We start from the raw sequence: 14,119 nt of genomic DNA, 5'->3' as shown, positions 1-14,119 counted from the left end.
AATTTACATGCCAGACCCTATTGGCTCCTAACGGCAGAGTACCCACCCATATCGATGTCATTTCGACCAATGACGGCTTCAGATTCAGTGCGCCACGTGTTCATTGGCAGTTGTAAACACGTGACGTCACTTGTCACGCCTTGCGAGCTCTCTGATAGGACGTAAGGTGGCGCCAGAGACCAATTTGCTGAAGAGAAAGCATGAAGAACCAAAACATATCTACGGACTTAAATATTATATTAAATTATATTAAAAATGTAATTATTATCATTAGACCTATTTTTTTTAACATTTGCAAAGCCATGTATTTGTGCTTCTTATCATTTCTGAATACGTTTACATTAATCAAGTTTGGATCTTACCTATAACTTTAAAAAAAAGGCACATTGCAAAATGCAGGTCCCAATACACAGTCTCAGTGAAGCAAGTGAGCTCAACTCTATGTTGCAACAAATGTGATTTGCTTCTTTTTTTCCATTAGTTTCCAAAGCACCCAGTGACATCACAGATTTTGTTTTCTTTGTTTGTTATTTCAGTGATTGCTTAAATAGTGCATTGTGTGATGTTCATCTCTTTGGACCATGTTCAAGGAGAAAATTACTGCTCTCAAAACCACACAAAATTGAAATACTGTATTTGCAAAACCACTGTGACAAGAAGGATGATGAATGTAGCCAGCACATTGTTCGGTCAGATGAAAGCATAATAAATTTGTTTGGATTACGGGATCTCACATGTTTTCTATGGAAATGGCTGTTACGATCTTTGAGACATAGAGGAGCGACTGTGCTGATGTCATCTGCATAAGTGAAAGAATTATAGGGGAGGATATAGATGGCATGAAGTTGCAGCCAAGTGAAAAAGAACGTTTTCAGAAGTTAAAATGGAAGTTTGTGTTCCACTGTAATTGGAATTAGCACTCAGGTACTGCAAATGAAATGCACTTTATTAACTGATCACCAGCAACTGTGAGCACCTTGATAAAAGTTGAAGTTTGAGCAGTTTGCTAATCTGGAGCATTTACTGTAGGTGTGTGTTGTCAGGACAATGTTGCAATCTTCCTGGGAGTGGACATTCCAGAAAATTCATTCCATCTGACCGTACAATGCCCAGAGAAATGGTAAAATCTCACTGTCAGGCCTCAGTTTGTATGTTAAATTTTAACGTTTTTTGGCAGTACAATTAGAAAAAAAAAAAGAACATCTATGGCTTGTTTGGAAAGGTTGCAAGGTGTAAGCCTGAAGAACATGGCAACACAGTTTGGGTTTGCATCTGAACAAACCACAAGAATTCTGGAACAATGTCCTTTGGACAGACCTAAGTAGAGATATTTGTCCATAATGTGCAGCACCATGTCTGGAGAATATCAAACACAACAAATCTGTACAATCACCTAATGCCAACTGTCAAGCACGGTGGTGGAGGTGTGATCATTTGTTTTTGTTTTTTCCAGCCACAGAACCCAGGTGCCTTGTAGTTACTGAGATGACTGTGAACTCCAAACCCATATGTACATATGAAAGTCTAGAGTGAAATAAGAGGTCATCTGTTTGCCATCTAAAGCTTGGGTGAAACTGGGTCAGCAGCAAATCAACCACAACAGAATGTCTGAGAAAGAAAAGACCCATGATGTTGTAATGGCTCAAGTCAAAGTCCAGATCTCCACCCGATTGAAAATGACCTGAAGAGAGTTGTGCCTAAACAAAGTCCCACAAACCTCAATGAAATGAAACATCACAGCAAAGAAGTGCAAGGCAAAGTTTCTCCACGATGACACGAGATACCGATAAAGTTATACAGAAAACAATTACTTCAATTTGTTGCTGCTAAAGGTGGCTCTACAAGCAACTGAATCATGGGGTGTACTTAGTTTTCACAAGATTATGTAGAGTAGTGATGGGAATTCCGGCTCTTTTTAGAGAACCGGCTTTCGACTCCCAACCGGCTCTTCAGGTTGTTTTGTTGCTTTAACTAATTTATTGTTAACAACAATATAAAATTATGTACAAAATTAATTACTAATGTAAAAAAACGTGGTTTTATTTATATATGCTTATAAATAAATATATACGGTGGCCCCTAGAGACAAAGCACGTACAAACTCCAAAAAGCATCACATTTCTAGCGTTAACTGAACTTCCAAAACAGAGCTACCTAGATCACATAAATTACACAATTGAAAGCATATGTGTTTTGGTTGTGTATTTATACACAAGCACTCATATATATTCAAATAATAAAAAAAAAAAGTTTATTTACCTGTTACTACCACACACCAAATCCGGTCGTTGGTACTTCCTGGCTTGTGTAGCCACTTTGTTTTGTTGTTTTCACGTGTTCTGGAGTTTGTACGTGCTTTGTCTCTAGGGGCCACCGTAAATAATTTTTTATTTATTCACTCCACATAAAATATAATAAATAAATCATATAATACAAAAAACAACTATTTGCATTTCAACTTTTAACTGTTTAAATTTTCAGCTTTTTCCTTTTAAACAAATTTAAAGTGAAACAAAAACACTCCGAAGCACGTAAAAACTCCAAAATGGCTACACAAGCCAGGAAGTACCAACGACCGGATTTGGTGTGTGGAAGCCACATTCAATAACTTGAACAGATTATTTTGAAAAGTGATGGTCAATGGGCATCCTTGAAAGGAGTGATTACTTCATATGCATTTTTTTGTAAAATGTATTTATTTAGGCACAGGAGGCAATGATCAATTTTAAAATGTAACCTTTATTTAAATTTAATCTTTTATGCTAACAATAACGCCAACAGTGTTCTCTTCACTTGTCCCACAACTCTGACAGTTTTACTCCTCTGCTCCCCTCACAATTGGCAGATATCCATCTGAGCTGCTACTGTCAGCTGCATCAAACTGATTTTACATTGCCTTGTTATTCTAATCTTTATCTGTGTTTAGGATTTCAAACATTCACATCTGCTGTTAGTAACCAGAGCTCACAAGAGTGGAAGTGGTGTCGCTCAATAAAGTGATCGATGTGTTCACTAGTTGACTTCAATAAACCCGTAACTTATGAAATCTATATTTTATAGTAAGTACATTACTGATAAAAGAGGTAATAGACTGTTAAATAATAATAGTTAAATAACAATAAGTCTGTTAAATTGATTTTGTGGCTGTTTTGCTACAGCCACATGGGGCCTATCCAGCATAGAATTGAGGCACTTCAAATAATTCCATCCCAACAACGCCCACCTTGAAGTATCCCAAATACAGGAGTTTAAAATAAGATCTGGTTTCAAGCCATGGTGGAAGTCGTCCAGGATGCTCTTTATGCGCGTCACAAAGTAAAAGCGGACCAGGTGGTGGGTGGACTGAGGAGTCAATACACATATGTGTGGCCCAAATCGGACCTCTTTGTAATCTGTGCCATTGTGCATTGGACCCAGACGGCCCCCTTTCATCAGGCAGTCCTGTTCGAAGCTTATCTCACCCTAAAGAAGTAGGTTACAAGTGTGAGAACAACACAAACAAGTAGGTGAACTCGTTTCTATTTGTGCAAAAATATTACACTGATTTTTTTTTTACATTACAATTTAAATGACACCAGTGGAATGATTATAACATTTATATTAAACAAGTTAGCTGAGGTTTAATCTGGTAGTTTACACATGATTATACACCCTGCCCTCTTCTTTGTGTCAGTGTATAAAACTGGTCAATTTTAGCCCTTGCCTTGCTCCTTAGTTGATATTTCTCTTTCTGGATCAGCAGAACCAGATCCTTATATACAGAGCGCTGAACTGAGGAAAAAAATAAAACGATAGATTAGAAGCAGTCCCCATAGAGTCATACATTACATTATGCAGATTCAAAAGTAGTCACTTCATTAGGCACACTTTTCCACTTTCCACTTCCATCACTTGGCAGAAGATTGGAGGAAACTGGGCTGGTTTTAGCATTTTAGAAATTGCTGATAAACTGAACTTAATTGCTACCATCTAATTGAGCCAGAGAATGGTTCAGAAAACAAATAAAATATATACAAGACGTCTGGATAACAATGTCTTGATGACAGCAGCTGACACCAGGGCACATGACACATTGAATAGGGTAAGAATTTAGGTGTAAGCTGTGTAATTTACTTTTCTTAAATTACTGCCCTCAGGATGAATAAAGTATTATAAATCAACCAATCATTCGTGAATCTGCAGGGCATCTCTCCCCAGTGGTGGGCTGGGTGTTAGTGATGGGATCTCCGGCTCTTTTTAGAGAACCAGCTCTTTCGGCTCCGCTCACTAAAAAGAGCCGGCTCTTTCGGCTCCCAACCGGCTCTTCAGGTTGTTTTGTTGCTTTAATTAATTTATTATTAACAACAATATAAAATTATGCACAAAAGGAATTACTAATGTAAAAAAAAAGTGGTTTTATTTATATATGTTTATATATAAATATATACGGTGGCCCGGGCAGCACGGTGGCACGGTGGTTAGCACTGTTGCCGCACAGCAAGAAGGTCCTGAGTTCAATTCCACTCATCAGGCCGGGGTCCTTTCTGTGTGGAGGTGTGCATGTTCTCCCGTGTTTGCGTGGGTTCTCTCCGGTACTCTGGCTTCCTCCCACTGTCCAAAGACATGCATCTTGTGGGATAGGTTACTTGATTAATCCAAATGTCCACTAGGTGTGAATGTGAGTGTGATGTTGTCTGTCCCTATGTGTTAGCCCCTGCGACAGACTGGCGACCTTTCCATGGGTGTACCCTGCCTTTCGCCCGATGACAGCTGGGATTGGGCTCCAGCGCCCCCCGCGACCCTGAAAAGGATAAGCGGACGCGAATGGATGGATGGATGGATATATACGGTGGCCCCTAGAGACAAAGCACGTACAAATTCCAAAACACATTTCTAGCGTTAACTTCCAAAACAGAGCTACCTAGATCACTTAAATGACACTATTGAAAGCATACAGGGAGTGCAGAATTATTAGGCAAATGAGTATTTTGTCCACATCATCCTCTTCATGCATGTTGTCTTACTCCAAGCTGTATAGGCTCGAAAGCCTACTACCAATTAAGCATATTAGGTGATGTGCATCTCTGTAATGAGAAGGGGTGTGGTCTAATGACATCAACACCCTATATCAGGTGTGCATAATTATAAGGCAACTTCCTTTCCTTTGGCAAAATGGGTCAAAAGAAGGACTTGACAGGCTCAGAAAAGTCAAAAATAGTGAGATATCTTGCAGAGGGATGCAGCAGTCTCAAAATTGCAAAGCTTCTGAAGCGTGATCATCGACCAATCAAGCGTTTCATTCAAAATAGTCAACAGGGTCGCAAGAAGCGTGTGGAAAAACCAAGGCACAAAATAACTGCCCATGAACTGAGAAAAGTCAAGCGTGCAGCTGCCAAGATGCCACTTGCCACCAGTTTGGCCATATTTCAGAGCTGCAACATCACTGGAGTGCCCAAAAGCACAAGGTGTGCAATACTCAGAGACATGGCCAAGGTAAGAAAGGCTGAAAGACGACCACCACTGAACAAGACACACAAGCTGAAACGTCAAGACTGGGCCAAGAAATATCTCAAGACTGGTTTTTCTAAGGTTTTATGGACTGATGAAATGAGAGTGAGTCTTGATGGGCCAGATGGATGGGCCCGTGGCTGGATTGGTAAAGGGCAGAGAGCTCCAGTCCGACTCAGACGCCAGCAAGGTGGAGGTGGAGTACTGGTTTGGGCTGGTATCATCAAAGATGAGCTTGTGGGGCCTTTTCGGGTTGAGGATGGAGTCAAGCTCAACTCCCAGTCCTACTGCCAGTTTCTGGAAGACACCTTCTTCAAGCAGTGGTACAGGAAGAAGTCTGCATCCTTCAAGAACAACATGACTTTCATGCAGGACAATGCTCCATCACACGCGTCCAAGTACTCCACAGCGTGGCTGGCAAGAAAGGGTATAAAAGAAGAAAAACTAATGACATGGCCTCCTTGTTCACCTGATCTGAACCCCATTGAGAACCTGTGGTCCATCATCAAATGTGAGATTTACAAGGAGGGAAAACAGTACACCTCTCTGAACAGTGTCTGGGAGGCTGTGGTTGCTGCTGCATGCAATGTTGATGGTGAACAGATCAAAACACTGACAGAATCCATGGATGGCAGGCTTTTGAGTGTCCTTGCAAAGAAAGGTGGCTATATTGGTCGCTGATTTGTTTTTGTTTTGTTTTTGAATGTCAGAAATGTATATTTGTGAATGTGGAGATGTTATATTGGTTTCACTGGTAAAAATAAATAATTGAAATGGGTATATATTTGTTTTTTGTTAAGTTGCCTAATAATTATGCACAGTAATAGTCACCTGCACACACAGATATCCCCCTAAAATAGCTAAAACTAAAAACAAACTAAAAACTACTTCCAAAAACATTCAGCTTTGATATTAATGAGTTTTTTGGGTTCATTGAGAACATGGTTGTTGTTCAATAATAAAATTATTCCTCAAAAATACAACTTGCCTAATAATTCTGCACTCCCTGTATATCTTTCTAATGTGACATTGTTGTCCCTGGCTCTCTTTCTCTGTCTCTCCCTCCTGCTCTGTTCCTGTGCTACTGCGAGTGTAACTACTGCCCCTCCCCCCTCTTCTCAGCACAAAGCACAATAGTGGTGGGCAGATCGATCCAAATATCGATAGTATCGATCCCAAGTCGGGATCGGTATCGGATCGATACTAGCCTGGTTAGATCGATTCTTCACTTTGAGTTCTGCTTGTTTGCTATGCTGTGCTTTCGGCAAAAACAAAACAGCCAGGTCGCTGGACTCCCCGCTCCTGTGTCAGCGGAGAGCAGGCACACTTTGCTCCCCCCCCCCCCTCTCTCTCTCTTATTTTTCGGTGTTGCGCTGACACGTCACGTGACTTAGACACTTTAGGGGTTATTAAGTTGTTTGGACATTAATTATATTTTTACCAATTGTTTTTGTTGTTGAGAATTTTAATTGTAATTTTTGTATTATAGTTTATCAACAGTATTTGTTTTAATTTGTTTACTGGTTTGCGTGCACTTAAGATTAACAACAAAAAAAAGATCGCCACCACGGCAGACCCGATGGTATTTTCATGCTTCGCAGCATCAGTTTTTCTTACAATAATCACACGGTTGCTGTAACAGTACATTCAACGGCTGCAGCTCTCCCGCTGGCAGCCGTACACATCACCACCACCAAACCTGCAGCGGCATCGCAGAACACGGCCCGCCACAATAATAAAGCATTTTTTATTTAATTATAAATAAATTATTTCTCCTAATTATGTCCTGGGTTTTAAGTAATTAATAATACAAAAGGAAAAATCACAAAAAACACTTAAGGTCATGAAAATTAATTGCGATTTAGCAATTCAACAAGGCATCCACCTTATTTATTGAAAAGTATTGGTATCGGTATTGGTATCAGCAATACTGGCCCGTATTTACTTGGTATCGGATCGATACCAAAATATGCAGTATCGCACACCACTAAAGCACAAGGCTCGTGTGTGGAGTGAAGCAGGAAAAAAAAAGTGTGAGAGAGAGGGTGAGATAAAGAAAAGAAAAAACACGGCTCCCAATAATGAGCCGGCTCGCATTGTTCACTTCAAAGATCTGGCTCTAAGAGCCGTTTTGTTCGCGACCGACACATCACTAATGTAGAGGGTTGTGAAAATTCTCTTTTTTACATGACTCTATACAACTACACTACTGTCTTGAAGTCTCAACATCTACCGTATGGTGCCCTGAGGTGCAAAACATAACAATACAACTAAAAACACAACTAAATTACCCTTTATTAGTATTATTATTAGAATGATCTACAGTGACAGCCTGATGTTTCTATACTACTTTGAGCAGTGCCCTTTAGAGTTTTCAGAGAGTTAAAAAAATATGGAAAGGGATTTTGGAATAATGAGAGAATCTTTTAACAAAGACATTCCTTCCATGTTAGGACACTGGAAAGAATTCAGACTGAGATCACTGGATAACGTTATGCAGAGTTATGCCTGCTTTTCTTGTCCTGAGTTTTGTCTGTCATGTCACCACATGTAGCTAAGCAGAAACTTTTTGTTTTGCACATCAGGGCCACTATACAGGTGTTTGGATGGAGGGGAATTTTCTGACATGACAGTGAGGCCATGACAAAAAGTTATAAGTATAACTGACTTCAGTGATAACTGTCCCCTGACTACAATCCAATTTAGTTGGCCTGATTGCTGAGTGCGGTTCCTTAGACAAGATCCACATGACATTCTGTTTCCACACATTTCGTTTTTATTTTTACTTTGACATATAATACAATAATAACTATAAAGCGGAAGGTAGAGCAGCTAAGACAGCTGAAAATAACCGTGTGTTGTGTCAGTCTGGAATATAAAAGGGAAAACCATCCATCATGACTTCAGTGATGTTTTACTGTATGACAAGTTAGTAGTTTGACTTAAAGGTCACATTACTCTGCTGTCTTTCTAGCCAACAGTATGTCAGTATGGTTTGTATACCCTGTAAATAGACGGTGAATTGTGGTGACAGGATGACATAAAGGCCAAAGAAACCGTCCTTCATATTAAGAAAGATTCAGAAAGAAACCACCTCAGACTAAAGCATGATGATATGTCCTAACTAACCTTATTCTGGTTTGATTTTGCAGTTGATCTTAACCTCTGTCTTCATCACTGAGGGGAACCAAAAGAAAGAATGATTCTGTTTTAGTGATCAATATGACATTCAGTGTCATATTGATTGTTTATCATTTAGAAAATATGATATTTTTAAGTCCTCCTGTTGCCACGGGGACCACTGTTGCCTTCATCTTCTGCATCCTCTAGCTCCTCTCTCAGCCCTTCGTATTTCTCCAGTTCTCTACTTTGTGATGCTGCTATCACTTGGTATGGCTAAATCTACTACTACAGCCATCTTCTGTGCTCGTCCACCACTATGATGTCCGGTTGGTTAGCCACCACCAGTTTGTCCAGTGTATCTCCACAGGATCTTAGTTTGGTCATTTGCAACAACCCTTGGGGGTGTATCCCATTTTGACCTTAGAACTCCTAGGCTATACTCAGCACAGATGTTCCCATAAAATCAATAACCTCTTCCAGCTACCATAGGGCTAGAGAAAGGGTACACCCTGGCAGTGTTGGGAAGGTTACTTTTAAAATGTATTCCATTACAGATTACAGAATACATGCCCCAAAATGTATTCTGTAACGTATTCCGTTACGTTACTCAATGACAGTAACGTATTCTGAATACTTTGGATTACTTAATATATTATCATGCTTTTTACAACTACGTGAATGTACTATTGCTGTGATTTATTAATGTTACTGAAGGTCCGCGGCTCCGAACTGTAGTAAAGGGACCTCTGACTAATACACCGGGTTCGGTGTCGGGCTCGTAGCCTAAAAATAGCTTTACTTTGTTTCTGGGTCAACTTTGCTTGCGAGAGACAGAGAGAGGCGTTGAAAGGCTGCTCCGAACACAGCGTACAGTCGAGTCTTAATAGCTTACTTACAACTGGGCTTATCGGGCACTCTTCTTGGCTGCAGTGGTTATTATTATATTTACATGCTTCCAGCTCCCGTTTTTGCTGGATGACAGCTCATACCTTTCCACTCCCCTTTTTCTCCCTCCTCGCGCTCACAGACACATAACGTGTATGGCAGTCCATTCTCCCTGCAACACGGACTACACTGCCCATGAGGCTACATTCTTTAGAGCTATACCTGTAGCATTCTGCCTATTAGCTTAGCACAACAACAACAACAAAAATGCCTCTCTCACCCAGGAAACATGCAGAGCGCAAGCGTCACCCTGTAACCATGGCAACCGCAACGCTGCCGCCTGGAACTACAGAACGTAGCTGTCAAACAAAACCCAAACAGTCCTGACCCGCCACAATATGAAACAGGAAAGTACCGCCGTGTAATCCATTTATTTCAACAAAGTAACTGTATTCTAAATACCACCTTTTTAAACGGTACCTGTAACGGAATACAGTTACTCATATTTTGTATTTTAAATACGTAACAGCGGTACATGTATTCCGTTACTCCCCAACACTGCACCCTGGACACGTTGCCAGTCTGTTGCAGGGCTAGCACAGAGAGACTGTCAGGTTTCAGGGAAAACAAGATCCAGATGCAGGACTTCCTGATAGGTGACAGTGAATTTATTTATAGTGAAAAAACAAGCAACGATGTGCAAAAACAATTCCAAAAACGTGGTTTTCTTTGTGACAGTCTCCCAACTACCTCAGCAATATTTACAAGATTCAAGTCAAGAGTGGCAGGACTATGGCACAACAAACATATGACAGAAACATAATTTTACAAAACAGGGTAATAATCAAAATGCATTGTGGGAGATGTAGTTTATGCTCAACATGCACTTTTAAGCAACATACAGTAAACTTATTTTAATGCAGAAGTTCTCCAGCCACATTTGGCCCACAGGCCTTGATTTTTACACATGTGGTGTAGACAATCTGAGAGTCTAGCTCCAGGTTCTGGTTCTTCCTGCTGAGCCTCCTTTATCAGTGGCTTGATCTCCCATGTGAGAGATTCGATGATGCAAGTAGCGGGTAATATGGGCTCTTCCTTCTCTGAGGTCTCATTCAGAGTAGAGAATTGGTGTGATTGAGGGTCCGGTTTTACATTAAGGGATATAGGCCTGTAAGTGATAGTGAGATTGAAATGGGCGAAGGCTAAAGCCCACCTGGCCTGACGAGCATTCAGACACTTGGCTGCCTGCACATACGTTAGATACTTGTGGTCCATTCAGATGATCTGTGGATGTTCCATCCCCTCCAGCGATTTCCTCCATTTTTCTAATGCAAGCTTGATGGTTAGAAGCTCCCAGTCGCCCACAAATTAGCAGAATCAAGGAATCTTTGAAGCTGTTTCCTTGTTTGGGGTTGATACCACTCCACCACGGTTTTAATCTTAGCCGGGTCAGCTTGTAGCTTACCTTGTTCCACGATGAACCTGAGGAAGGAAACTGACTGGATGTGAAACTCACATTTTTCTCCTTTTACAAAGAGGTGGTTCTCCAGCAACTGCTGCAGGACTTGGCGGACATGTTTCTTGTGTTCTGACCTGGATTTGGAGAAGATGAGAATGTCATTAACGTAAACAAACAGAACACAAACTTTGTCCAAAAACCTCTCATGTTTAGCTGTTTTTTTTGTAAAAAGATAACAATGTTAGCCTTTTCTGCAGCTATAGGGCATATATGGTATCACTCTTGGCTGGAAGCAGTGCTTAAACAATGGAAAAAACACAAACTTTGTCCAAAAACCTCTCATGTTTAGCTGTTTTCCACCTTTTCTTTGGTCATTTTAGCCTTTTTGGCCAGGGTGAAGGGAGTATCTGCCATCAAACAAGAAGACAGCCGCATGTAACAAAGACGGTGTTTGCTAGTTCACCTTACATGCATTAATTTAATAACGTGGTTAGCCCACTCAACGTAAATTACGAACAACATTAAGCTACTCACGCAGAGAAGAACGGCTGCTGCTGCCATCATCATCCGTCACCATTTCTGCTACACTGGCAGGGCTAGGGGCCAGGACTCTCCTCTTCGGGTTCTTGGGGAATGTTGCTAACTCCGGGTCCGATAACAGGCACCACACCCGCAGTAGATGTGCTCGGTGTGAGGTCTTGCAGCAAGCAACAGTTTTCACAGCAACAAAAGGCTCCACCTGGAAATACAGCCTTTAGACCAGTTGATCTGTGGGTTATGAATACTCAGCAATGGATAACCAAGGACTAAGGGAATGCCATTTGCATGAAAAAGGAACAGATTTCTACATGGTTGATGGGCTGAGTTCGATAGGCGATGTCTGGTGCCATTTAAGGCAGAGACTTGCAACGGTTAAGTCAGAGGAATTAACAGGAGGTTGAGTTTCTTGGCTAAAGACTATTCAATAAAATTTTACTCTGCTCCTGAGTCGATTGAGGCATTATAAAGGTGAATATAAGGATTAAGAATAATTTTGCCAAGTACCTGAGTGGAGGTAGGGAAACACTGTACCCCTACGGTTACTGATGGGCGTGGGCGCGAAGGACAGGCATTGACATAATGCCCTTTCTGACCACAAGAGAAGTACTCACCAGCCAGCAGCCACTTCCTAATGTCTGATGGCGATAGCTAGGCTCGGCTGAGCTGCATGGACCGCTCCTCCCCATGGTTCACTTCCTCCTGGGCTCTGTTCTCCTAAGGAGGCTCCAATGGCCGGCGTGAATCCACCACTACCTCGCCAAGAGCCAATGGACTGTTTGCCATACTCATGCGTGCAGTCATCCATTCTAATGCACATGGAAATTAAAGCGTCTAAAGACTTGGGTAATTCCTTTGTAGTTAACTCACGTTTCTGGGCTGGTCCAGACTGGCTTCAGCTGGGAGAGATGAAAGGGGTTATGGATCTTCATATTGTGAGGTAAGTTTAAATGGAAGGTCACAGATTCAGAGATTAGATTCAGTTCATTAAGGTACATTTTTAGTGGATAACCATGCTTTCTGACCTGCTTGATATGGTGAGGCAGAGACCCTGTGAAGGTCAGCCAGATGTTTGTTGTGTTCCTCTGACCTGAGGAGGGCTTCCCGGGTGGATGTCAAGAGACAGAGACTGTGGGACAGAGGGAACCTGGGATTTTGGGAAGAAACCGGAGTACTGGAGAGAACCCACACATGCATTGAATAAACTCTACACAAAGGCCGCAGCCAGATGGCTTCTTGCTGTGAGGCAGGAGTGCTGACCATTGTGCCAGCACGCTGTCCCAATATGTATATATGATGTACATAAGTATTCACAGCCTTTGCTCAATATTTTCTTTTTGTTTTGTTAAATTTGGCAAATTTAATTAAATTCTTTATATGTTATTTTTATAGTGGCAAATCACAACAAAACTTGCCTCAAGGCGCTTTATATTGTAAGGTAAAGATGCTAGAATGATACAAAATGTCAACAATTACAGCCTCAGCTCTTTTGAGTATGATGCTGCAAACTTGGCATCCCTATTTAAGGAGAGTTTCTCCCATTCCTCTTTGCAAAACCTCTCAGGCTCCATCAGGTTGGATAGGGAGCGTCAGTGCACAGACATTTTCAGATCTCTGTAAAGATGTTTGTAGAGATTAGGTTCATGTTTAGGACAATCAAGGACTTTCGCAGAATTTTCTGAAGACACTCCTTTGTTGTGTTGACTGGGTGCTTAGGAACGTTATCCTTTTGGAAGATGAACTTTCACCCCAGTCCACAGCACTCTGGAGCAGGTTATCATCAAGGATGCCTCTGTACCTTGCTGTATGCATCTTTCCCTTGACCCTAACTAGTTTCCTAGTTCCTGCTGCTGAAAAACATGATTTAGTTAACGGATGGTGACAGGTGCCTAGTTTCTTCCAGACAGGAAGCTTCACCAGATCATTTTGTTTCTCATGGTCTGAGAGTTCTTCGGGTGTCTTTTGGCAACTCCAGATGTCCTGTCATATGCCTTTTACTGGTGGAATGCTACATGCATTGTCAACAATGTGAACTCATGTAGAAAGGTTTCTGCATTTCCAAATAATTTTGGGTTTTGTCATTATGTATTTAAATGTATTGAATCCATTTTAAAATGAGGTAAAATAAGCTTTGTTACTAGCAGCCTGTTGCAAAAACAATATATTTCTTTTACATTTCTTTAGTTGGAACTCATGAAAGATGCCAAAGATAACAGCTCGGCAGAAATAAAGTTATATAGGTTTTGCACTAATAAAGTAATTACCAAAGAGCTGCTGACCAAAAAATGAGACATATTTCAGCATGCTGTGCAATGTGTTCTTACAAAACTTTGGGGAAACTGGACAAGTGGAGGAAAAGTGGCAGTCTTAAAAAAACTGTTTACAGGAGATGAACAGTTCCTGAAAAACATTTTTTGTTTTACTAATAGGAAAGAAATCCACCAAAGACCGGACACATTTAAGGCTCTTGTACAGTGAATACAGAAATTTACAGTTTTTGATCCACCAATACCATCTGGAAAGCACGGCAATGATCACAAACACACTCTCAATGCAGTAAAGGCATAACTGGATAGAAAAACACACAATTAAGCACTATTCATGGACTATTCTCTCCAGAGCCCGGAC

This window comes from Simochromis diagramma, unplaced genomic scaffold (genome assembly GCF_900408965.1).
Source record: "Simochromis diagramma unplaced genomic scaffold, fSimDia1.1 OVJJ01000618.1, whole genome shotgun sequence".
In the NCBI taxonomy this organism is placed as follows: Eukaryota; Metazoa; Chordata; class Actinopteri; order Cichliformes; family Cichlidae; genus Simochromis; species Simochromis diagramma.
This window is presented reverse-complemented; position numbering follows the sequence as displayed.